The 27351-nt window shown below is 38.5% G+C and overlaps 1 long non-coding RNA gene across 1 annotated transcript in view; it reads right to left on the bottom strand.

Moving 5' to 3' along the window:
• The window catches only part of LOC110832187 (uncharacterized), a 240552-nt gene that overhangs the window by 163538 nt on the left and 49663 nt on the right, over positions 1 to 27351 (bottom strand). The window contains exon 2 of the long non-coding RNA XR_015535426.1: positions 12152 to 12186. This is a non-coding gene — a long non-coding RNA (uncharacterized LOC110832187). The remainder of the gene's footprint in view (positions 1 to 12151; positions 12187 to 27351) is intronic.

The following is a 27351-nucleotide window of genomic DNA, read 5'->3' as shown; positions in this document are numbered from 1 at the left end:
AGTTAAGGAGATTGCAACGGGATGGACACAAACCTAGGACCTGGAGACCACCACGTCCTGCTTCACAACATTCCTAACTCATCTGCGTTTAATAAATTAACACACTGGATACCAGAACCGAAATTTTAACCTTAGAAATCTGATTTCGTGAATCATACGTGGTCGCGCGGTCCAAATATACAGAGATGCAATTTGAACTCCGTTATCTGCATTTTCTTTCGTACGGAGAAACAGCGCGTTTGGCCGATTCGCCACTGAAGGAGATCTGCTTAATGTCTAAACAAATAATTGTGTTAAACCTTACACAGAACAGATTATATTTTTATCTGTATACTTCGAAGTAAGACAGCAAACCTTTCAGTATACTGACAACCAGCCACCTGAAGACGAGAGTAGAGTTAACTTCCGAAACGGCGTATAATATAAAATAGGCCTATGGTAAATGTCAAACATAATATACTTACGTACTAGTGGCTATTAGTGTAGGTACCTTTCTATTCAAATCGTCTCCTCGTGCACAACGGTCTATATACCACATAAAATGTAGATTAGATTTACAATTTGCAGAGTAACAATTTCTGTTCCGTAAATACTTCGCAAAATAAAAGTTAGAATATTTCTGGCTTTATGCATTGTGTCTTCATCATGATTAGGCTTACAGTATTAGATACACTGAGAACTACTTTAAATATATATTAAGGCCAAAGACGTATGCAGAATAACGGGAAACGCGTTTGGTAAATATTCTTTGGACTATAGATCCGTTCCAGTCATGTCCAGTGACAGGTAAACTGAAATATTGAGAGTAAACAAAAACAAGGAGACGTACTTTATAGCACTTCTGAACTTGACTGCTTGGTTTTTCTTTTCTTGATACAAATGTCTAAGTTAAAATGTTTTAAACAATTCATTGTACTTTCTAAGAACACTCATAGGTTTGCTGCAAATTATGTCTGAAGGCTGTGACTTTGATAGCAAAATACGAAAATGTATTTACTCTTACTTCAAATGTAAATCAAAATAAAATACTAAAGTATTTTCCCTCGATTTATATTTCTTTACAGTAATATTTACAAAACTTTTTGTGAAATATTTTTTTTCAACCAAGATTTATAATTTCAGTATTTCGAAGTAAATATTGACGCAAAGGATTAGAAACAAAAATAAAACCAACATTAATTCAGCAAATGAATGCTGCTAACAATTTTTTCAGTGTATTTGGCCTGTGAGTCCACTAAATAGGACAATTTTGCTTAAGCGGACGATTTGCCCGAATGGTTTATTAACAATAAAGGATTTCAATATTAGGCTTATTAAAAGGGACATGGTAGAAAATAAAATAATAATAATATACGGCAGTATAAACAGTAGACACATCCCCCCCCCCAAAAAAAATCATAACATCTAAAGCTTCTTTTCTCGGTTCCATGAACAAATCAAAAATTTCCACCACTTTTTATGCAGATTTTTAATTCCAGTAGTGAAAAAAGCAATTTTTATAGCTCATTCAGTGCTCTGAACGACCCTCGTTTGGAGACATACAGCTTTAGTTAATCTAATAAAACGTGTATTCAAAATTCAAAACCATAAAAAATTAGTCGTAGTGCAAAGCTTATTCATGTTTTCCAGACCCCCTCCTCCCAATCCGCGTTAAGCTGCCTACCAGAGATAAATAAAAAATCCTAATTTGATTGCATTTGGTTCCCTACACACACACACACACACACACACACACACACACACACACACACACTAGGCCCAGAGTCGTGATTTTGTATTTTTTGTTTGTGTATGTTGTGGGAGGATTATCGCGTTAAATACACGACACATGTAGAACAGGCCCGCCCTCTCTCCCCCAAACACCCCATCTCCACACACGGAGCATTCACTGATTCTCAAATACAACAAAAAAAACAAAAGAATTAACGTGAAAGTAGCTTGCACGTAAAAACTACATTGTTATGTTAGCCCACGTCTGTCACATCATTCCAGGTTAACTCGACAGATGTCAGCACAAGGGCGGGGAAGGGGGGGGGGTTCCCGAACAGCAGTAGGTCACGTGGTGAAAGCGTCGGTGTGGAGGGCAGCGGGTAATTTCAGGCGCAAGAAAATACCTCGACCCTCTACGTTGAGTTTACCATCACGACACTTGCCTTCCATCTGTTGGCGAACTACTGAACCAGTGAATTATACAAGGGGTTTGTAATGAAGTTACAAAGATTCGTCGTTGGAGAGCAAATGCCAATGCAATAAAATACTTTCTTAATTGGTACTCTGGATGTAGAAAGTGACATCATAATTAGGGTATAATTACCTTTATGAAACAAAAGCAACGAATCCTTTCATAGTTTAATCCAGTCATGCCAGGTTTACTCAATCAGAAAAAAAAATCTTTTAAGTTACCATTTTCCAACTAAGGTTTTTAGCAGCTTGCAAAGACCGTTTTTGCTGAGACTTCAGTCACATAATCAATTTATCCCGTCTGTTTTCCAAGCAACATACTACAGCTTCTTTGTATTATTCTTAACCCAGCTTTAGATCGTATCGCTACACAGTGGCTTAAATTAAAGTCATATACATAAATAAAGTCCACTAAGAGCCGCTTCTCTGTCACCTGTGATTATTATAACGAAATATGTAGACCGTGGTTAGTAACTGTAAGTAAGCAACAAGACAAGACCCACGTGTCCGTTGTGCCATACTGATCTATGCTGAAAAAAAATGAGTGTCTAGGTAAAATATGAAAAGCCCTAATATGAAAGACAAGCCATGCCAAACTGTCGGCCATATTCGACATTTTATGCGGCCCTACTCAATTTTCGAATTACATATGATAAAAACTGAAAATTTAGATCGTCACCAGTGGCCCATGCTAATGTTCATATCTGTCTTACAACATTTTAGTATGACTGATCTGCCTAATGCGTCATGTTTATCCGTGATTTTTAATATCCCTTTAGGTTTAGACCTTCTGACCTGTTTAGATCTCCAGGTTAGTAAAATTGATCCTTACATCTCTTCTGTGGTCGAACTTTCTCTCCTTCTCCTAGTGGTAGTCAAACAGATTACAAAGGAATCGATAAGCTGGCATTCTACGTTCCCCACGCAGCGCTCGTACGTGGGACCAGTAGTACTGAATCATCTCAAGGGGAAAACTAGCTCGATCTGTCAATTGTATGTTTAAATTATTACCAGTTTTATCAACAACATAATTCGACACATCAAAATGCATACCTGGACATGCACAGCGTTAATTATAAATAGCCTATTAATACGCTTTATTTAACATTAAATGCAGTTTGATCCTTCTTTAAACACATCTATCCCAAATATTCTTGTAATATTATTCTTTCTTTTATCACTGAAGTTGGTTAACTTTGTGTCGATATTTACTCTTGACAGCCTCACACATGGGATGTTTCTTACACTATTTAGACATTTGCTAGGACTTCTTGGACGAACTATCAGCCCGTCGGAAAACGTACCCACACAGGGAATCACGACAAAGATCCAAGTCTCGAGTGGGAATCTAAAACACGAACCCGGTGTCAGAGGGATCAAGATCCACGCCCCAGACCGCGGGCCACTACTGCCGACATTGTCTCTTATATCAGTGGTATTCAACCTGGGGTAAGCATACCCCCGGGGGTACGCGAAGACATCTTAGGGGGTACGTGAAATTTAAAAAAAATCACTTTATGATAAGCACTGAATAATAAGTAATGTAATTCATTTAATTTATTTTAGATGTAGATTATATACTATGTATAACTTGAATTATACACCAACAACTTTGGGGGTACAAAGTTTAAGAGAAATTATATCTGGGGGTACGCGAACAAAAAAGGTTGAATACCACTGTCTTATATCACACAAAATTATGTTATCAAATTTTAGGTTCTTCTAGTCGAATGCCCAAGCTGCTATGTGCATGGTAGCTTTATCGATGTAAATACCATCTCCAGATCAACAGGTAGACCAATTATCTCAGACCGATGTAAGACAGCCTGTGACGCTGCTGGTGCTCGAAAATCGTCTGTAGACTACACGACAGTACATGTTACGCATTGTTGATAAAGTTGGTTAACATGTGACTGCCTACACATTTTCCTTTCACAGGAAGATCATGCGTACAGCCTACTGTACGGGCATATAGGTTACTCAAACGAACTCGTTCAAGTTCTGTCAGCGCAGCATTCAGCCTTATAAATAGGCTACGTTCCTATCTCGCAATTTGACTATTCCATTGCTTCTGCAGTACGATGTGCTTTTGTTTCACGGGTGTTTACCTTTATATCCCCTCTGGCTCAATTTGCTTCATATTTCATTTCGTTCTACTTTTTATCGTATTGGTGGAGGGAGGTTATTTCTTTGTTCTATCAAAGGGGATGTATGCTATGGGCAAAAATCCCTTCAATGGAAAACCTGATTTCTCTCTTCAAAAAAAACCATCGACATTTTATTTAAGCTATGTGCATATGTTGGATGCTTAAGCGAAAAGTGTAAAATCAATAGGCTGTTCTTTGTTATAAAAATATAATGGTAAAGTCTGTACTGGTAAGAGAGTGCAAATAAACCTGTAGAGGGACGAGTCGCTAAGAGAAACAGGTCTGTATGAACATAAATTAGAATGTTACGAGCCAGAGATCTAACACATACCTTCACACGAGATCGTGATGAGTTTAAGATGATGTTACTTCGGAATAAATAAAAATTAAAACTCTATTGTATCGTCCGATATCACACATGGAAATAATTATTTGTTAACGTACCAAAATTGTTACATTTCATATTGACTATAAGTCATCAAAATCAAGCATAGGCCTCCCTGCTAACACAGAAGCACTCACAGAAAATTATTTTAAATGCAACTAAAATTATTCATTCTCATTCACATCTTGAAACGGTCAATGAAGTGGACATGTTGGTAACACAAAGACGCCCCCACTACAGACACGGACAGCAAAGGACACTAATAGAACACCACGCATCTGTTCATAAGATACGAAATAAGAACAAATAAGTAGTGCAGTTCAATAAGAACCACGGATAACAAATAGGGTAGGTCTACAGTTCTAGAAAAAATCACATGCAGGGAGTTCGAGCTTGGTATGAATTTGAAGGGGGATTGCGTTCTACTAACTCAGTGAAGAACAGTTTTCTTTGACAAGCTGATAGTAGCTCAGTCTTCCAATTAATTCTCCCTTAGCTCCAAATAGTGCCACGGTGGTCTAGCGGTTAGAACAATGGCCTTGTAATCCTGGGGTCTCGGGTTCGATTCCCGGCGGTGCCCGAATTTATAACTTATGTTGGGCAAGGCCGTGGTCTAGGCAACACGGAGTTTTCCTCCGGGGGCTTCCCCGGTTTCTCCGTGGCATCCCAACAATTACTCCATTCACACACACAGAAGAAGGCAATGGCAAACCACTTCTGGATCATCTGCCAAGAACGTATATGAACAGGCCCCAGTCCGAGAAAAGGATGGAAGGATCCTGTTCATATGGACAAAAAAAAAAATAAAGCTCCAAATACGTACATTATATTTTTCCACCAGTTTTATATGTTATATTAAACATTATATTTTAAACAATCTAGAACCAGTTTTATAAACAAATAATTAATGTTTCAGTATTGCCTATATACCTATGGAAACAATTTTAAAGCTAAAAATAAAAACGAATTAAGTCTCTCGCCATCAATTTGCATTGCACGTAATTATAAATTAACACGTTAATTTGGGTTAATAATGACCTTAATTTCAGTTTTTAAAAATGCACAACATATTTCACATAAAATTCAGGTTGTATGCCTATTAAAATATAGAGAAGCGTCCGCCAATGAGGTATTGATTAAACTTTTAACAGTAATTAGGTTAATTACTTGATGTTCGTTTTAAACAATGTACCTAACAAGCCCATCTCTTGTAGGGTAAGAGCATTACAAATCGAAATGCCTCGCTCTTCGAGATGTCTAACTAACGAACTAACCAAACAACCACCTATAAACTTTATAGTGAGTGGTCATTTCTGAAACGCTGGTAATTACTCTTACTTACCACTCAGGTCGTTCTATGGGAAGCAAATACTCATTACTAAGGTTATAAAATCAAGAAGGACGAGGTAACCATGGAATATAGCAATCATGATATAGATGATATATGCGTATTTTAATCTTAGTGAATCTTAATCTTAGTTGAAGTCTTGAAGAGAATTGTTCGGTTTGAGATCATGGTGCGTGTCTAGGGACAACGACGGACAAAATTCTGGGTCCTAAATGCAAGGGGAATTAAAGCAATCCATATATTTTGGCCGTCACAAATGTATTGCGGGCGTCCTGAAAAATTAAGCCCACTCTGTAACAGAGGAAACCTAACCCATCTAAGGTAATGCTCCTCTCGTAAAGAATTTGAGGTACAATCATTGTTAAATTATTAACCAGAATTACAGGACTGGAGAGAAACGATTTGTTTGGTAACAAACAGAGATTTTGAACCAGGAAGTAATCGACTATTACACTCGATATTTAAAAACCAAGTAAGTACGGAAATCTGGAAATTGAAAATGGTCTTGTACGTTCTCTACAACCCGAATTTAATCAAAAGAAAAGCAATTGTTTCTTAAAGAGGCCGTGGCCAAATTACACAATATGAAGAGTAGCAGAAATTTGTTAAATGAAGACAGAAGGATAAATTATGAGATCAAAAGACAAGTCAAAGTGTAGATGCATATTTTTTTACCTCACCAAACAATTTGTGTTAAAATAAATAACATTTTCTAGCTTTTACGAAACAATCGTGTGATTCAAAAGTGATGTTCGGTTTACTGTACAATTTTCTACTTCGTTCTTTCGTCTTCCGAATGTAGTGACTATGTTGCCATCTTCCGACGTATATTTGAACTACAACGAATATATGTATGTTGGGCAAAATCTTCCCTTGCTGAATTCAGCTTTAATTTTATATTTTGTATATACAAATGCAGCACGCCTAAATGTTTTTCATTTGCAGATTAGAAAATTAGTACAATTATCAGAAACACTAACGAAAAAGTGGTATTTTAATATATTATAAGTGCAAAATTTGCAATATTTTCAAAATTAATTTAAATGGAGATATTCTAACATATTAATATAATTACATCAGTAAATTACATTAAATTCTATTTCAGTATAATTTTCTCCAACCCAATGTCCTATCTGATAAGACAAATTACATCTTAATCAAATATTGACATATATATCTCCCACATACTTCGGTCTTGTTTAATGTTACATCACATCTGTTGTATTTTGAGAAAGTAACACCATCAACTGTTTTCTCAGGTAGATGTTTCATCCACACAGACTAAAATAATAGCCTTTGCCAACAAAAAAAGAGAGAGAGAGACATTGGGTTGTTCAGTAACACAGCTGCAAACGCATACGCGGCCCCAGGAATTGATGCAACCCATCTAACTAGAACAGATGTTATATCAGAGTCATCTGTTGGGAACAAACTGAATTACAAAAGCAGGCGGCGCAGATCGTTGATCACAGGCTCCGCCTACCACATATTTAGCCACGCCTTGCTTCTCCCTCCCTTGTTGATGTCAGGGGGCCCCGTAATTGATTGACGGATTGGACAAGGGGTCTCATGAGGATAGGGTAAGCGTAATAATGGCTGCCGAACACCAAGGAAGGCGGGAAAGTACTGCAGTAGCGCATATATCAAGTCGGTAACAAATAGTCCACAGCGAGTTAGTGGAACCAGCCTGACAGACGAAGACGGACTCGCGACTTGTCAGCACCACGAATGGCTCGAACGTGGAACAGTTCGGATTTCTGCAAAGCGGTTTGCGACTCATGGCTGTGAGGGATGCGACACACTGCAGTCATGCAGATGCTTGCCACTGTTTCGGAGGAACCTGATGCCCGTATCTTCAGGGAAGAATTCCACAGACGTTTGAACGTCTGTCGCGTAAACAAAAATCTTATACTGAACAGGCGTTCAGACGAACATAGTTCACGCCATTGCAGGATAAACGGGCGCAAAGTGCCCTCAGAGACCTTTTTCTGGAGTCCCAATCTGACACTAACTTTGGGCCCATGCTTAAAAAATAAGATTAAAGAAGAATTTTTTGTGAATTTTGCACAGCCCTACGGCAGGCCTGCTTTCCATCAGCCTATTCTACTTATGATATAACCTCTCGTTTAAGCCTACATGACACTAAAATCGAACCTTTGCCTTTCCAAAAATTGTAAGGGCCAACATTCTAAAAACAGTCTATAACTTGTTGAAAGAACAGTTTTATAGGCCACGGATCAGAGACCTTGAAAAGCTGTACGGCTAGTACACTGAGTTAGTCAAGAAATTCCCTGTCTTGTAAGAACCCCAAAGGTTCATTAGGCCAAGAGCCGAATTAACAGCCAGCCACCTGATCTAGATGAATCCAGTCCAAACCACAAACATTCGTTCTCTAAGATCCATTATAACAGAGTCCTACCATCTAAAATATGCCTGGATTTTCAGAGAATCCTTTTCCCTTCAGGCCTTCAAACTAAAATTTTCTCATCTACAGAAATTTCTGTGCCAGGTTTCCTACTTCCTTCGAGGGAGGGGAGTAATAGATAAACACGGACAAATATCCATGCCTAGGGCAGGATTCAAACCCACGACTCCAGTGGGCGCGCGGTGACTACGACAAATTGTATAGACATTCGAATACAAAAGCCCGAATTCAAGGAACTTCTGGTCAATCTAGATCAGGCCTAAGATAGTCTAAGCTATTTTCCAATCTTAAGGCCCAGGCCTGCGTCTCCTAACAACAACAAAAACAACAATAACAAAAGAAAATAAAAGAGCTTTTCGAGACAACGGAGTGCCACGTAGTGTCATACGAAATAATTATTCCATTTCATCAGTTTGTAGACTTGCGTCCCCAGCACCAACCTGTTCGTCTTCATTATTCAGCGTGAGTCAGCTCCTCAACACAACGCCCCCATGACAACGTGCAGCACTCCTCTTATCAGTGGCGTGCACTACGCTTTGCACAGACTGCTGAGATGGATCTCCAGACCTGGCCTCACTTCCGTATCAATGGCGTCACTGGGACCTCATGACCCTCATAGCTAGAGGCGTCTCGCCACTGACGACATCCTGAATAGAATCTCAAAATCGTAGTTCTTTCCCAGCGGCCAACTATGAAACCCATCTAACTTCTTCTTGAAAACGTTTGGTGTTTCTCATGAATACCGTATTAACATATCATATCCATTTGACACTTTCAAGGTGCCACTACTTCAATATCGCATCCAGCTCATCCATTAACTTAACAACCAAAAACACCTTACGAAGCACTTCCTTAGCTTTTAAGATGATATAGTCGTTAATAAGTCGAGAATAAGTTATCATTAAAAAAAACTCGGACCACAGAAAGTATTCTTGGTGTTAATACTTGCAATCTTAATAGGACTGGCCTATGAGCACTTTCATGCTCAGTTCAGTGATCGCTTGGCATCAACAGTGCAGTAGATCTACGTTAAACTTCATAAACAACCACTTCGTTCAAGATACGCCACTGAGCAACCCATTATATTTTTTTTAATTTAGACAACACAGCATAAAACATCAAAAGAATATAAAATAAATTATCACTTAGGATACCTCCATTAACCACCCACTACAGAGCGATGTGTACACACAGCAGCAAGCTGAACATCCCAACTGTTGACTACGCTCCACCTGTCTTCACGTACAAATAACGACAGCATAACACCCGTCCATCAGATTCGTCACGAAATTAGGTATGACTAGCATAAGCCTATTGCCCGATTCTTTTGCTATGATACGAGATACGTATCTTTGGTCGTCTTTTTAGGAAGACGAATTATATTTCGCCGAGGTCTCAAATCTTAACATGCTACTGTTATGTAACATCAATAAAACCATAGAATTCTCAGCTGGAACCAATTGGCACCATCAAATCCAACTCCTTTCTATTCTCTGCCCACCATAAGTCTTCCAAAAACTCCCAGAAATTGCATAGTAACTGCAATGTTTGCCGAAAAGTTAAAAAAAAAAATTCAACACTCGATGCGGTTCATCCCCGACAGTCGAAGTTGTACCTATTATTTCACCGCCAAATAATTTCCTCTTCAACATTAATGGAATGATCACCGTTGTCTGTTCCTTTCACACATTGAGTGATGTCAGTCCTTCTAACCAGCACAGAAAAAATACCTTGAGCGGGATAATGGTAAAGAACCAACACATAGCAATACCATTACCGTGTCCCCTCGATTTTAAAACGCATTTTTAACATTTTAGAATTTCTTAAATCAGGGTGCCTCTTACATTTGATTGCGTCTAAGTATCTACGTTGAGAAGGTATGTTGTATGACTAATGGGCAGGAGAAATCTTCATGTCCATAACACTGGTAATGGAACAGTAAACATAAAGACAGGAACAAGGAATAGTAAATCGAAAGAATGAAATTTTACGTATGAACATTGACAATTCCTATTGTACTACACCATCCTCCATATTCACCCGACCTTTCGCCATGTGACTATGACTTAAAACCGAAATTGAAACAGCCATTGCGAGGAATTGCTTTCTTATACGAAAAGACATTTCCAACGCAGTTCGGCGCGAGATGGCAAGATTTGGAGATGGTGAAGCTCATGGTATTCGCCGTCTTCCTCGCCGTTGGCAGCGAGTACTTTGAAGGTTGCTAGTCCTAATGTAAGAATTCTGATTTAACTCGCATTGAAGTTTTGAAGTTTTTTTAATCACAATTTAATTTTTCGAGGATTAATAAATGAAAAAAAGGTCATTCCGTAATATGCCTATTTTCTTGCCTACTATACCTACATGATCTGACTACGACAATCGGAGGAATATATCGTGCTCTTTCATCTTTCTTCAATATAAAGTGTTTGCTCCCAAAAAATTAGTTGTCATGACTTTTGAAATAACCCTCGTATATTTTTTTTCCCCTGAAAACTTATTATTGAATGAAGATTGTTTCTTACAATGGCGTCACTGATATTTTCCAGTTTTATTCAATAGCAAAAGTCATCTAATAGTCCCAGTATAAGAAAGTTGTATATCCTTTTATGCAGCCCGAAATTTATGCGACCTAATAATAAATCACCTGCATTGAGTCCCAGCGTGCAAGATGCTACGACTAGCCCCGTAGTTACAATGGCCTAGGAATGCTCGGATCTGCATTTGATGGATCTTATGCAGCCTATGCAAATACAGAGTGCCTCTGTATTTGCTTCAGATCGTCCTGTTATGTGGCATTTCTCTCTACAACAGTATCAATTTATTTATGTTTCTGCGAACACAATATAGGCTGCATTTATATAGGCTATTAACAAACCAATATGTTTTGATTATAAGTCCTAAGTCAGCATCAGGCCTCTGGATTTATTCAATTAATCTTTTTCACATAAATAAACCCATGGAAAATACTACATGTCGATATACTAAAATATTAATGTAAGGTCTACGCTGTGTTAACGGAAACACAAGTAGGGCCTAAATATATTACTAAACGGCTCTGTAAGTTACTGATGTTTTACCAAAATCTGGTGGTTATAGTTTATGTGAGTACTTTAACATTGCCCGTATTACGACACTGATATTTTTTTTACAATTGATAATGTTTATAGAATTCATATTATCTGACCCATTATTAAATTAGTGCACCATTAAAGACGCCTAGCTGAGGGACTGCAAGCTTCTCAATAACCGGAACTTTAGGTCACCAAGAAGACCCAATAGAGATTTCATGTCCTCTTTCCCTTTTCTCGCCTGAAGACGGAAGCAGATTCTACCTTCCGAAACGTTGTAGTTTTATTGTGTTATAATTTAGATGAACGAAGTTTTGAAGAGAACAATTTTACATATTATAACTCACCCAACGTCAGAAACCGTCAGAATAAGCCTGTTATGGTTTACATGCACTCCAACCCTATCAGCTCCAAAGCTTTCTGCCGACTGTGTACAAAGTTAAATCAGTGTTCCCTGCTTCTTGTCAACTGTGATACAACATGTGTTGTCATCATCAAATAGGACTGCATTTCCGTTATAATTATTGAGTACGGTAACAATTTTTCTACGAAACCAGGTTATTTCATACGAAGAATGAGGGAATGCCTACTCACCATCGCAGCATCTGGTGACAGTTCAAGTCCAGCGTCTGAAATATGGTAAGAAATGAGATAAACATTGCCAATATAAACTCGCTTGTATTAAGCCCTATTATTTCTCTAATAACTTTGATAGGAATATTTAATACGAAGTGCCAAGATCTGGTTATATTCCAATTTTACGTGATTTTTGTGGGCCTAAAGGACTACCTTATAATATTTTTATTATTTTAAATGTCAGTGACAGCAGCTGGGATCGAACTACATAGCCCTTAAATATTAATCGCTAATTCCCCAAACCATTGTAAGGGGAAAATTCAAAACATTCGAAAACGTAATTTTCTGGTTCATTTATAATGCCTTCACTTGTAGACGAGTACTCACTAGAGTATTTGTGTTTTTCATTATTGTATTTTATACCTGCCTTGCGGACTAATACTTTAAAATTAAATAATTTAAAATATATTAATTAAACAAATGAACAGCTAGTCTTACAAGCTTTCTTTTAAGTAATTTTCTCCATTACTCTGTACATCTCTCATACGTCCCCTTACTACATTGCCTTCAAAATATCTTTAAACAACGCCTGTCCTTCCATCAGGGTTGGTGACCAAATTAGGTAAGTAGCTCATTATGAATGTGGGAAAACGTAAACTTTAATTTGTAGACAGGCATACGAGTGTACGTTTTATTAGACCACACATCACAATGCAGCAAACAGCGCTCGCAACGCTACGACAGCAACAACTCCTCACCTGGGAAGGCGTGATCAAAATTTTTCCAGCCGTCGTCTAGAGAGTTCGACGATGTCGACGAGGCAGTTAGCCCGTTTTGGCGTTTCGTGAGACAGCGAGCATGAGACAGCACAACACAACACTGAGTGTAATTGCGATGGTGGAACCACTCCACGTCTGTCAATTACAAGTGGTGTCAGTCCCAGTATACTGCATTGCTTACTTCTTTTAGCTCGTGGTTTTACGATACCTTCACTGAAATATCTTATTTAAAGATGAACGTAGTAATTAGTACTTAATTCGCAAGGCAAAAGATACCCGGTCAATGTCATAATGAAACATGAACGCAATGCATCTGGTGCCAATCTTGAAGAGACACACAGGAAGAAAGATAGCGAAACGTTAATAAAAATTAGAGAAAAAGGAACAAAACAAACAGCGAGAATGGAAAAAATATATAAACTGTAAGATAGAGAGAAACAATGAACCAATACAAAAGCTATGTAATCGCGAAACGACGAAATCTGAATCTACTGCAGTTTTTGACAACCATGAAGCGAGAACTTAAATGAGTCACACAGACTTAAAGAATGGGAGAAGGCAGTCGAAAGAAGGATAGACAGAAATAAAGATAAGGACAGGCAGATGGGAACGAAAAATATATAAAGAATAAACAAATAAGCAAACAAAAGATAAGTAGCAAATATCAAGATAAAATGTGAATATATTAACACAGTTTGTCCTCACCACGGAGACACAGTTCTCACAGTTGCATGCATCTACAGAAAATGAGAACAGACAGAAATAACGAGAGAGAAAACAAGGAAAGATAGATGAAAGAAAAGGAAAGTACGATAAAGATACAAAAAGACAACGGAAAGAAATGAGTTGCTGACAGTCGTACTCGGTTGAGTGTCGGTTAGCTCACTTCTCCACCAAAGTGTCGACATAATCACATCCGCCGTGTTGATGGCCAACTGGCGCCAGGACTGAAGCCATTTTGGAGGCGCCATCCTGAATCTCGTCTATAATACGGTGATGTCATAACAACCATGCCACCTCAACACAGAGAACAACGCCCAAACCATGTTACCTCTTCTTCTAAAGTTTTCGAGATTAACACCACATAAATTTCGCAACCTCAGATCAATTTAGCCGCCATTTTGGGATTCTGAGGTTTCGCCGTTTTGGAAAAAATAATCCTAGGACACCTTTCTACAGCATGAACTGTCTCAGTGTTTCAGCCTCAAAGGGCAGAGCGATAAAACTAGAAACGAAGGAAGCGATATATCGATTACTACACCAGACTCATTCGACTCCTTCCTTAACATTCCTCTCTGTTCTAAGGCGCATGGATACGATGGTGGATTTATGTCGTATAAGTACTCTATAGATTATAAACAATAGGCTTAAATGCAGCAGTCCGTATAAAATGGATGGGATATAAAAGTCTATATAAAATTTAAAACAGAAAACCTGAATAGTACATAATACTTAGAAGACCTAGGAGTACAGGGAAGAATCAAGTTAAAATGGACATAAACAAGTGGAAAATGAGAGTGTGTGAAATAGACTAATCTGACTCTGAATAGGGCCTACTTTTGGGCTCTTATAAAAATTAAAACAATCTTTTTTAATCCACAGGAGATGGAGAAATGTCTTGAATCGTGTGCGACTATCACCTTGTCAAGAAAGAATCTAAATCAATAACTATGACAGTCTACAAACAATATGTCCCCTCACTGCATTTCATTCTATACCACTGAAAGTTCTAGGTCTACATAAATCGTCATGTATTTAAGATTTCAAATTTGAGGTTATCATGACGTTCAAGATTTCGTCTTCTTGGCTGTGACGCCGTGTAGACTTCTAGGTAGGTCTATAGACCAACGTTTCGGAGAAACACACTACCCCTATCTTAGCCCTGAAGATGGAGGAAATGTTTTCTCCGAAACGTTGATATATACCTATAAGCTCACATGGCGTTACAACCAAAGAGACGAATATGGGCGTGGTTTAGGCATACCCGTAGGATAATTGGTTCGATTATGGTAAGATATAAATAAACTGACGGACGTAGCAAAGACCTCTGATACGTCGGTAAAGTTCTACTAGACAACGCGGCGCAACAACTTATAAGACTCGCAGCCGTGTGAACTTGAAATCTCACAATATGTGCAATAATTTTTATAAGAAAATAACCTATTAACCTTTCGAAATTTGTGTAAAAAATCTAACGAAGTTAAATCCGTTCAACCGGAAGAGGTATTCGAGAAACCCTCGCATCGCGTTGTAGTTTCCGAAATAATTTTTCTCGCTCAGTGAACGGAAACAAGGGATGTCATGACGAAGATGGATTTTTTAAATGAGATATTTCTTTTTAAACGCAGTGTGACTGAAGATGGTAAAGCAGAACGATTCTGTCGAAAACTGGCCACTTTAAAACCAGCTAAAAACCAGCTTAAACTCAATACTTAACTGAAACTGTTGCTTACACCAACACAGCAAAGAGGGACATGATGGGTAAAATGCTCGTCTAGAAGAAAATATAATTCAAACATCACGTAAAGAGAGAGCGTCCATGTAGCCAAATATTTACAAAATTTCACTTCCGTAAGAACTGAGATTTATAATTTTAGTATTACACCAAATTTCATCTAAATAAGTTGCTTCATGCGAGCGGACAAATACAAAGGATGAAATAACGAAAATAAAAACTTCTTATCTGCACACGTGCAAAGATTAATTGATCATAAATTTCATAAGCATCTAAATTGTGCAGTCTTTAAAGTATCCTACGCTAAAGTGCACTGATTATTCGTTACTAACGTGTGGCAACTAAACCTAATCCACTATTTAACTAACATCCGTTTTATGATTACTCTCCCATACAAAGCAATGTCTGCAAGAGGTATTATCCCACATGATAATCAAATAACATCGCCGATAGAATAATGAAAATGTCAAAAGGACTGATATAATGCAGAGTTAAATTAAAATTAATTAAGACAGAGTGTAGAAAGCTGCATATGAAACAAATACTACAGAAAGCTGAGTGTCTATAAACAATGCTACGCCAACCCCTCCACGCCATTACTGCATCATCATACTTCAGACAGGGAGGCCGGCCTAAGCCTCCACCCGGTTTGAATTGCAATAATTTCCCTTGTCGTGGAGTAATTTCCATGTTACACCCTCCCTCCCCGCTGCCCTCTTCTGTATCAACCTTCACACGAAATCGACTTCTTGTCTGAATTTCGTGGAGATGATGCATCAGTAATGCACAGAGCCCTACAATCGCTGAAACATGTACACAAACTACATCTATAGGCACCTGAATTTAAACAGACCTCACACATTTCAGACCGGAAAATATTAACCCCTTCCCTGACTTTTACTTTCATTTCAGTACACACCCTCCCACCCTATTCTCCCTATTCCCTATTCCTTTTAATATTATCTTCTCGTAAGTTGTTTTAGTATCTTGTCATCACATTTCGATACATAGGAGTTACGTTGTAGGAGAAACGCAAAAAACTGTTGAAACTGCTGACAGGTGGTAGGACAAGTTATTTTACTGTTTTCAGAACGAAATAAAACAAGTCTAGAACAGCCAATGCTTTTAAAGAAGATTTGTCTCGTGGGTGGCGCAGAAATGATAACAAGCTCTCTTAAAAGTTAGGATTATTTGCAATTATTTGGTTAATTTGGTCATTCCTATTTAGCTACGTTGTTTCAACTGTATAAAATCAGGCGTATATCATCAATGAGATGTGAGAATAATGTTGAATCGTAAAATTTCAGGAGAAATTACAGTAAATGTAGAACTGTATCCTACATTATGTTTCGGGAGTAATTTCTACATCCCTGAATATGAAAAGCATTATCTGCTATATAGTTAAAAGCCTTGTACATTTCGTTAGGGAGTTCGCTCGATTCCTGGATCTTTACAAATGCTTCGATATAGAACATCCATAACAATTACCGTAGAAAATACCAACCATTTTAACAAACCCTTAAGTGAACTGAAGATGTCAGCTGACAGTGGTGATACTGAAACTAATAATAACAGCGACAAGTAGTGACATGTATTACCAGCGTCCTCATTCTGACAGTCTACTACGTGCGGTCTGTAGGCACAGGCTATGCGCGAAGACCTATGCACACTTCGGTGTGTGGAGGATGACTGCCGATGCAGAGAAGGGATAGCCCATGTCAAAAAGGTGTTATAACGTTATGATAGTATAACGTGGGTAGCGATGGGGTGGGGTAATGACGCATTCAAGCGCACAACCCTCTAGCAGCCACCCAGTTAGAATATACTCCCAAACCTACTCTTTATTCAGTATTGGCAAGTCCTCCCCTACCGACATATTATGAATTGAATAGCAACCACCCCCTTGAGTAGTGGCGGGCCCCCTCTTCATAACGCCTCGTTTACTACTCTCTGTGCGACGCGTCCCGGGGGGTCCCAATACCGCACGCTGTAACTGATGGAAGGTAACTTGCGTCTCTCTGACGTCACCGCACAAAAATGTTGTCATGGAGACTCAATTGGGGGAAAGGAACATGTATTGCTTTCAGGAGCTGGCATTAAAGACTACCACGTTTTGAAATTCACGCAGTGTTCTGACGTAATATTTTTCTACTTGCTCGGCGCATTAAAGAAAATACGTACTCATGTGTAATGATTTAGAACTTCGTAACTTTTATATTTCTTCAAATATTATAAGGGTTACTACATTGGGGACGATGCAACAGGCTATATATCTAGAACGAAATGCAGCAGAGAAATGCATTCAAAGCTTTGTTCCAAGACATGAAGAAAGAAACAATTCGGAAAAAATAGAAATAAACGGAAAGACAACATTAAAATAGATAAGAAACAAGGCGTGAGGATTTGGCTTCGATTATTACAGCTAGGATAGGCACGAGTATTTATTTTCTTTCATTTTTGCGGATTATCCGGGAAAGTATATATACTAACCAAACCGGAAAACCGGGAGTATGCTGTACATAAATTAGTGAACAATGTTTATAAACAATTTTCAATGATGTAGGCTTCCGATCCGTTTAATTTTCTCTCGTGTCACGCTGGTTTGCTGATCAGAAATTTTATGTAACTGAAGTTTGAAGAGGTGTGACAAAAATGCAATTCTCAAGTTCAAAATCTACATAAATATCTAAATTAAAACGACACACACAAATCGAAGTAAAGTGTGTGCCTCTCCAAACGCCTAACATCGTTCTTTGAGTTCGGTGGACAGACTTGTTTGAACCAACCCGGTAACGTTAATTCTGAGAAATCAACACTGGACTCAGTAATCCAGAGATTCAAAATTTTATATCGCCAACAGTGTATTGATTCGTTAAAAAAACACAAAAAATATTTCACATACAAGGTCTATTGGCCTGCCTAGGTCACATTATACCCAACTGCAAATTTCATATGACAAGCTACAATGATTCATAAATTATTAACCTGAAAAGTAATTTATGGTCTGAAGCTTTCACGGTTATTAAGTATTAATATAATAAATTCTTCTCGGGCTACCAGCACGAGAAGAATTTACTATTAAAATGTGAATATAGCCTATATTTAATGCAGTGGACAAATCGTCTCAGATCTCGGATAAGAATATAAAAATAAAAATGTCCTACCATACATTTTAATGGCCATTTCACACCTGAACGAGCGGGCTGTTAGGCGTGTACATTACAAGCCTGTGCTATACTAAATATAGGTTAAGGTTCCAAAAATATGGTTTAATAAAAGGAGATCTGGGAACAACAAATGCCTAACCCACCCTTCATAAAAACAGAAACAGAGGAGACAAACATTGTTTTTCTAATTCCAGTTCGCAACACATGAAAAACATAACACAACACATATGACTCAGACCGGCTTTGTATAAATCTATAGAACGACTGAAAAACAATATTTTATGTGGGTTAGCCCACTGTTGTTCGTAGGTCTTCAGATATTTAGATTTAAAATTGTACGTTTTTAATGTGCAGAGTCCTTATTAAGAGGTTACTAATTGTGCAAGTGATAAAAATTTCCCCTCGTTTTTATGTATTCTAAGGCTCATCACCATGTTCACTACAGACCACTAAAAGCGTCCATCCTAAGAGATGAATTCATTCCATAATCAATCATTGAAGATACATCTTAATGTTATCCTTTCATCCGCGCATGGTCTTCCATGTGGTCCGTTCCATTCAGGATTTGCGACCAAAACTTCAGTTTTCATGTCCCCCATGTGTGCTAATTAACCAGTTTACACCACCCTCCCTAATGCGCTGTCTCTAATTATGCACTGCTTATGATTAAGTTCCCAATTATCTCACACATTTCTCTTCAGTCCCCCACTTATTTCCTTCTTCCTAGGTCCAAATGCTCTCCTTAGTACCCTGCTCTCGGACATCCACCATGTTCTTCCCTCAGGGTAAAACACGAGATTTCACACTCACATAAAACAACAAGTAAAATTATTTTAATCTGAAGCGTAATAATTTTTAAAGTGACAGAATCTTCACCAAAGCATAAATAAGGTTCAAAAAGTATCTTAATCCAATTTAAAATATTGTGTTGTTGACGTTCATTAATGTCTGGCCATTTTAGACAAAATGCATTAAAGTAGATAAAATTTATATGAGGAGGTACAGCAGACAAACCACATGTGACTATAACGCTGTCTCTGACACACTTCAATTTACCTGATCTATATTACCTGCTATTATAATCAAAAGTCAGGCAATCAGTTTCTCAAGTATAACCTTCACTTACACTTTCTGTTTGTAAGTGCCGAATGCTCGAAGGGGTACAAGCTACACGATACAAGCAATGTGACCCATTCGATTGCAGATGAGCATCTCAGGAACACATCCAATCCATTTACTGCATCGTCCTGACGTCATCAGTGAAACGCATGGCAGAAAAATGGTGTGTGTGGGGGGAGGGGGAGAAGACGTTTCGAAGGATTGGTAGTGATGGGTTGGTGCGGCCATGGGTCCCTCTGTTGTATAACACAACAATGACACTGCCTCCCCCTCTCCATCGTCCTAGCCCTGTGAATACCCTGCTTCCAATAGGATATGCTAACCTATAGAAATCCCGTGTAGCGGCTGCTGCAATGTGGTCCATTGTCCGCCATGTTGAATTGCAGAGAACGTGACCTCACAGCCTGCTCCACGTATAGTCAGGTTCCATATTGAGCCCGGAACTGCTATGCGAAATCCTTCGAAGGAAGCAAAATTGCATCTTGGTTCAAGGTCTTCCCTGTAGTTACTTAGCGGCTCACTGATGGCTCATCACTGTCGTCAAGAAATCTCGCTACAGGTGTCTTGTACTGCCTCAAGTAATTTCGAGCATACATCAGAACAAATGCTCGAACGTAGATTTTAATATCACTGTCGTGTCTACGCCAAAACATTATCCCGAAATTTCATGACTAACAATGCGTTTTTTTCTGGTTTCTCCAATAATTACTTTATCTAAACACGCTAACAGTAGGTGTAATCCTGTTTAACAAAGAACACGCCATAAAATTTCTTGATTTATAAATCTTAATTCCTCTGTCAATATGCGGAGTATAGTGAGTGGGTCTAACACCATCTGCACTTTGCCTTCAATATCGGTATATCAACACTCGTTGTTCTTTGAGACAGAATCCAGTATCCATACGAAACAACTTGTATGCATTTCAAAACAGAATTTTATGATATTTAAAAGAGACTGATTTATTTGGACAGCGAAAGCTGGTTTCCTTGTTGATTTCTGTCTTCTCGGTTGTTGCGCTGTGTAGTCTGGTCGATGTTAACCAACATTTTTGAGGTCATACTGCCTCCGTCATCAGAGTATGAAGATTCCTGTCTTCTGGGTTGTTGCGCTGTGTAGTCTGGTCGATGTTAACCAACGTTTCAGAGGTCATACTGCCTCCGTCATCAGGGCGATGAAGATTTTTGTCTTCTGGGTTGTTGCACTGTGTAGTCTGGTACATGTTAACCGACGTTTCAGAGGTCATACTGCCTCCGTCATCAGGGCGATGAGTATGAAGATTTCCGTCTTCTGGGTTGTTGCGCTGTGTAGTCTGGTAGGTGGTTACCGACGTTTCAGAGGTCATACTGCCTCCGTCATCAGGGCGATGATCAACAAACTCAGATTTCCGTCTTCTGGGTTGTTGCGCTGTGTAGTCTGGTAGATGGTTACCGACGTTTCAGAGGTCATACTGCCTCCGTCATCAGGGCGATGATCAACAAACTCAGATTTCCGTCTTCTGGGTTGTTGCGCTGTATAGTCTGGTCGATGTTAACCAACGTTTCAGAGGTTATACTGCCTCCGTCATCAGGGCGATGAGTATAAAGATTTCCGTCTTCTGGGTTGTTGCGCTGTGTAGTCTGGTAGATGGTTACCGACGTTTCAGAGGTCATACTGCCTCCGTCATCAGGGCGATGATCAACAAACTCAGATTTCTGTCTTCTGGGTTGTTGCGCTGTGCAGTCTGGTCGATGTTTACCAACGTTTCAGAGGTCATACTGCCTCCGTAATCAGGGCGATGAATTCATCGCTCTGATGATGGCGCAACAACCCAGAAGACAGAAATCTTCATATTCACCGCTGTGGAAACCTCAAATCTTACATGGTTTCCTTGTTACCTGACAACAAACAAGTATGAGGTACGCGTTTCTCAGTTACTTGCTGTTGCATCTAAATTTCGCACTTGCAAGCTTCAGAATGCATTCACGAAATTTATTAAACAATTCGAGAATATTTCGTTCAAATGCGTGGCCTACGCGGCATCAGCAGAAAAACGTTACAGGAACTGACACAATTTTGAAAAAAAAAATTAAAAAGGAATCAGAGGGGGGAAATTAAAATATCACACATGAACGAAATGCGTTTCTGAACTGGAGTCCACTCGCAAAAAGTCATCCAATCTGCATTTATCTTTTGTGTCCTCCTTCCCTTTCTAGCGCCATTCTATTTCCTCATCGAAGCCATAGTTTATTCCATCACATTGCACCACTATCACCAACATCATCGCCACTGTTACGATCACACCATGCCAGACAATGGCGACTGGCGGGTGGCGGGGTGAGGCGAGAGAGAGCGGGCCCTAATACCAACTTTCCTAACCTCCCTGCTCTATATTGTCATGCTAATGTTTTGTTGCCTGGTTAACTCGTTCATTATCAATGCAGCTCTCATACTCGATGGTCGTTCGTTCTATTCACCCCCTTCCCCTTGCAACCCCCATTTCCCCCATTATAATGACTCGTCCGCGTACTGAGAAACAGTCCTGATTGGTCCATCTGCATCCATACCAAATACCTCCCAGCTGGCGTACTATGGTTATTGAGTACATTTGAGAGGAGATTTCGTAGTCTAATAGACCACACCTCTCGTCTACCCCTCTCTATATACTATATATAATACGAGATCATAATGAAATGATGCTAAAATGGCTACCATTGTGAAACTCATTTCCTGTAAAAAGAACTTGACGTTATTCATCCCAGATATAAACTAACAATCTAACATATTCTCTTATAGCCTATAAAATGGAATAATAATATTATATGAAAGGGCTATTCAAAATCGCATGCATTTTATATTAGAACCTTTTATTATGACGTCTTGACTCCAGGCTGTTACAATTCTAAAATCAAGTGTCATATATTTCTGTGTCGACTACCCGACAATGGAGGTGTATTTTGTGAAGGTTCCATGGGTGTTAGAACGGCCGGTGGGTCTCCCCTCCCCCCTAACAACAGCTCACTCTCAGTGTGTCGGTTTAGGTAGATCACCTCAGGGAGTTCATCCGTAAATGTTTAACTGAAGTAGAACGTGTACCACGTAACAGTTAATCCAGAATGTAACGTTTATATTTTAAAACGAAATCATACCGCCGTGAAACATAGAACTGCCTTCACCCGCACCTTAACATCTGAAGACACAGATCGTGTGTTAATCCTAGTTCTCGTAATTTTGTTCACACGCTAACTCTACATTACGTTCATCTCGTAATGAACGAGGCAGTAGGTTCTTGCAAAACGTCGTTTAATTGCCGTAAAATATAAGGTAAAGTGAATCATGACAGCGTAAGTAAACACTTTCTGTAACTCCTATTTTATCTGCTTGTCGCTTAACTACCTCCTATATATAAATCAGTGTTAAACATAATCCTTAATTCAGAGATGAGCAGAACTTACGAAATTACAACATATAAAACTTCGTAACTTACTATCGCACTTATATTAAATCATATTTGTTCAGTATATCGCAAAAGTTTTCAGTTGCAATATTGTTATTTTCAACAAATAAAATTATACTCTGGGCAGATAGATCTAGAAGGTTATTGGTCTAGTTGAGACCATAAACTCGAAACGCCTTAATGCCTTGGTTCTTACATCGTCGTCACAAAACTGAAAATAAAAGAATTTGAAGCTGTCACAATAGCATCATTTCCGTCTTGAAGGAATTAATATTTTGTTCTGAGGAGATGACAAACGCACTGTCAAAAATAAGCATTTCCAGTACATCAACATCTTAATAAAACAGATGTTATTCAAGGAAAACGCTAAGCCTATTAGAAAACACAATAAACTGACGAGATTTGCGTCTTCGTATTGCAAGAACATTGCTCTATTGAATTTCTACGTCTCCTGCCCCCTCTTCCTTCACTTCATTCGTAGATTGAAGTGACAACAGGCTTTGCGTCTCCAGACACTGAGATGTTTGTAACAGCGAAGAGAAACTCGGAATATCAGGTTTCTTATTGCGGTTTCATCCTTGTTATTTGTGGTCATTTTAACTGCATTTTGAGGAAACGCTTTCACGTCTCATCTGGTTATTGTAAAGATACCGCGCAGGCTCGCGTTACCTGAAAAAACTGTGTTCCCGTCACAGGATAAGGGACTGTACACTCGTATCTTTAAAAATATAGATCCAATTACCATAGAAAATAAATGCTTTCTGCTTCGAAAATACGTCAAATCGCGATGACTGGGGCTTCCATTAACAGTTTTCATTTAAGAATTTATTCAATGTTGTTATAGGTTCCAGAAGAGTTTTATAAAACATATTTGGGTGTAACTGAGAAGAACCAAGTGGGGAATGGAGGAAATTACCAACAGAAACTACGTCCGTCACAACGTAAGGCTGCCGTTCAACCCTCTCCCATGAAACATTACTAAACTACACGGCACTACAACCCGGAAGATAGCCATTTTAAATTTTATACTAATCCTGTCGTCATCAGATTATCTACCGATTTCTTTCTGCATGAATTTTCAACCAAAATGTTGTACATATTTCTTGTTCTAACATTTTCCTTATTCAATATCCTTGTCATAATCACCATAATGTTAATAGGGGATCTAAACCTATATTTAATTTGCATTGATATCTAAATTTAATATATCACATTTATAGCCTATATATCAAAATTTAGCTCTTACTTGGGCTGATCACTCGGTAAGGAATCGTAAAAAATGTCTATTACCAGATTCATAATTACACAAATATTCTGTAAACTGGAATACTTAATAAACGTTAATCGTTTTAGCTGAAGAATAAAATCTAAATTTAATATTCACTTGACTGTACCACAGGCCTACTGAAATTACAGAAACGCCTGCTGAGATAGTCAGCCAGTCTTACATCGAAACTGAAGACGCTCAGTGGGAATGGAAAAAGAGTGTTGGTTGAGTCCAGCTCAAACTGCATTAGAGTTCGCAAAATTCTCCACTGTGTTCCTTTGCACCTTTGCCACAACATCCTTTTAAAGGTTCGTGGGGAATTTCCTTCTTTTGTGCTTCAATCAGTTAAGAGAGGTGACAATATCTGTCAATGGACTGGCATAAAAGCGACCGCAGAACACATAAGACTCCCGATGTGGTTTTCAGAATGGAGTAGCCTACAACTGTACTGACAGCGTTACTTTGGAGAGGTTTGTCAATGCGATACCGAAGGTAGTGTCGACAATAATTAGTACGATGCTATTGTTGCAGATTCAACAATGCCTACTTTTGTGTTCGTCATATATTTTGTACCTTTGTGTGCAATTTGAGAATTTAGTGTGAGGTTTCAGACACTGTAATATAGACGGTGAAATGTTATAGCCCGGCGTGATCCAGCCCGCTGCCAGTGGGCCACTTCCGGCCCGAGACTCCTTGTAACCAGGCCCTCCAATTTATTCGTTACTTTATTACTAGTAACTGCAGACTAATCTATTTATTCAGAGGGATTTAAAACATTTTATCATTATGTCGTAAGCCGTTTTACATACAAGTACCACATGTCACCCTACAGTAAAATGTAACTTTCCAGGCAAAACTGTCCCAGATATAAAATACTGAAGGAGAAAATTTTAGTAATTTGGGCAAATTTCATAGATGACAAGTATTCTCATCGCCCTGATGATGGAGGCAGCAAGCACCTCTGAAACGAAGGTAAACGTCTACCAGACTACAAGGCACAACATTACAAAAAACAGTCATCTCACTTTCGCGACCGTGAGAACCTAAAATTTCAACCTACTTATTAACGATCAATGGTAATTATTTTCTATACACATCAGATGCACGAAATTCTTTTAAATTTCTAAATAAGTTTCTAAATTTCTAATAATTTCTAGACACAGTAAACAAATATAAATTTATCGATATATTAAATACTTTTACAGTGCTTAATTTAATATTTTACGAGGTAGCTTCTACATAGTATTAAAATAAGGTACTAATAGAATGGAATGCGCGCGAATATAGTGTTTGTCTACCACCATTTTCTGGAAAGTATTTGGAAGAGAAAATGCCTATTGTATTAGGACAAACACTGTAGGCCTACATTAATGTCTGGAAGTATTCTTGTTTAACCTTTCCAAAATAAATATCCAGAAGTTCTGCATCTATTACCTAAATCCTGAAAAATTAAGCAACTTCACATCTGTTGCAAGTTTTCAAAACAAAGAGAACAGACCTATTGTTTCCCGATATAAATCATTGTTGTTTTCACGCCATTTCATACCGTTCAACATTTTTGGGTTTTACAATTGCAAGGAAATTTCTCCCAGCCGCACTGTTTGGGTGAACCGATCGTTCGTTCAACCCATTCAACCTCCCATTTTATGCAATTACGAGACTGTGTTATGTGCTCGAAAATGTCCATATCGTCGACTTTTCTGCCAAAAGTTTATAAAATCATGGACTGGAACGGAAACCATCATATTACCAACACTGTCCCTCAAACCACACACCACCACACCCACTAAACAAACCGTGCTCTGATTGAAATGTCCTCTTGCCTACTAACTAAGTTCAACGTGCTTTAAAAAAAGTGATGTCAAATTGATTTTCAGGGTGTGATCATTCCAAGGATAATCGGCTCTGTCACAACCGTGTAGACAAAAACACGGTTTTCCAGTTTGTTCGCTCCGTAGATAAACTGTAATGCACGCACAAAATTAAGGAAGAAAACACTAACTTTCACCATGACGTCATTTTAAGATTCCAAAGGACTTCAACTTCTAGTAGATACGTCTGTAACATATTACAATACAAATACTACATGTAACATTCCAAATCATTTGGGTAAATACGATATTATTTAGAATTAAATTAATTTAAGCGGTCAGCATGTTAATACTAATAGTGTTGATTGTTTGTTATTAATAAGAGTATGAAGATCGAGTGATGAACTACAAGCCTAATATTATCTATATTTTTAGGGTATATGAGATTTTAAAAACGTTCACAATAAATAATTTGCTTTAACTTGCTGTAAGAGAAAGAATAATAATGCGACACAAAAATTAATTTAATTCGTTTAGTTATTAAACTGGGAATTTTCCAGTTAGGTCTATATGCCATAAACAAACACAGATTTAGAAACTGCTGGCCTGAAAATCCAAGCATCACGCTATGAAGGCATCGACCGAAAAGCGATGTAAACGCCAAGCTTCGCGTATCACGAATTGAGGCAACAGAAAAGTTTAAGCAAACACTTTTACGATCCGGTCTCATTACACCCCGGGAAATGGATATGGGGTTGGGTTGACTCGAAGTCGATCTGCACGTGGTGACGATGAGAAAAATACTGCCCCTCCTTCCAGGAATAGAAGCCCGGTCGTTTACTCAGCACTCAGTTACTTTACCGATTTCGCTATCCATCCCGACTCCTGCAATATCGACGTCAACAGAATTTACAGAGTAGTAAATACGTCTACGCCGCTCACAATACTGCTGAACACACCTAGGTGGCCGCATAAGACCACGCGTCCACACAGGGGCTAAACAAACAAATGTGTTTACTGACAGCCTGTTGTAAACCAATCCATGGTTTACTGCCCGCGAGAAAAATAAAAACTTTTTAATGGCCTTCATTTTACACTTCGCCATTTAATAGAAAATTACTACTGAATGTTCTCTGATAATGGTTCATTGAAATACACAACTAACAAAAAGTGACCAAATATTCCT

This window comes from Zootermopsis nevadensis, unplaced genomic scaffold (assembly GCF_977971745.1).
Source record: "Zootermopsis nevadensis isolate Lab colony 2312 unplaced genomic scaffold, Znev_1.0 Znev_ptg000002l, whole genome shotgun sequence".
NCBI classification, from domain to species: Eukaryota; Metazoa; Arthropoda; class Insecta; order Blattodea; family Termopsidae; genus Zootermopsis; species Zootermopsis nevadensis.
Note: the sequence above shows the minus strand (reverse complement) of the source record. Positions and strands in the feature narration are given on the sequence as shown.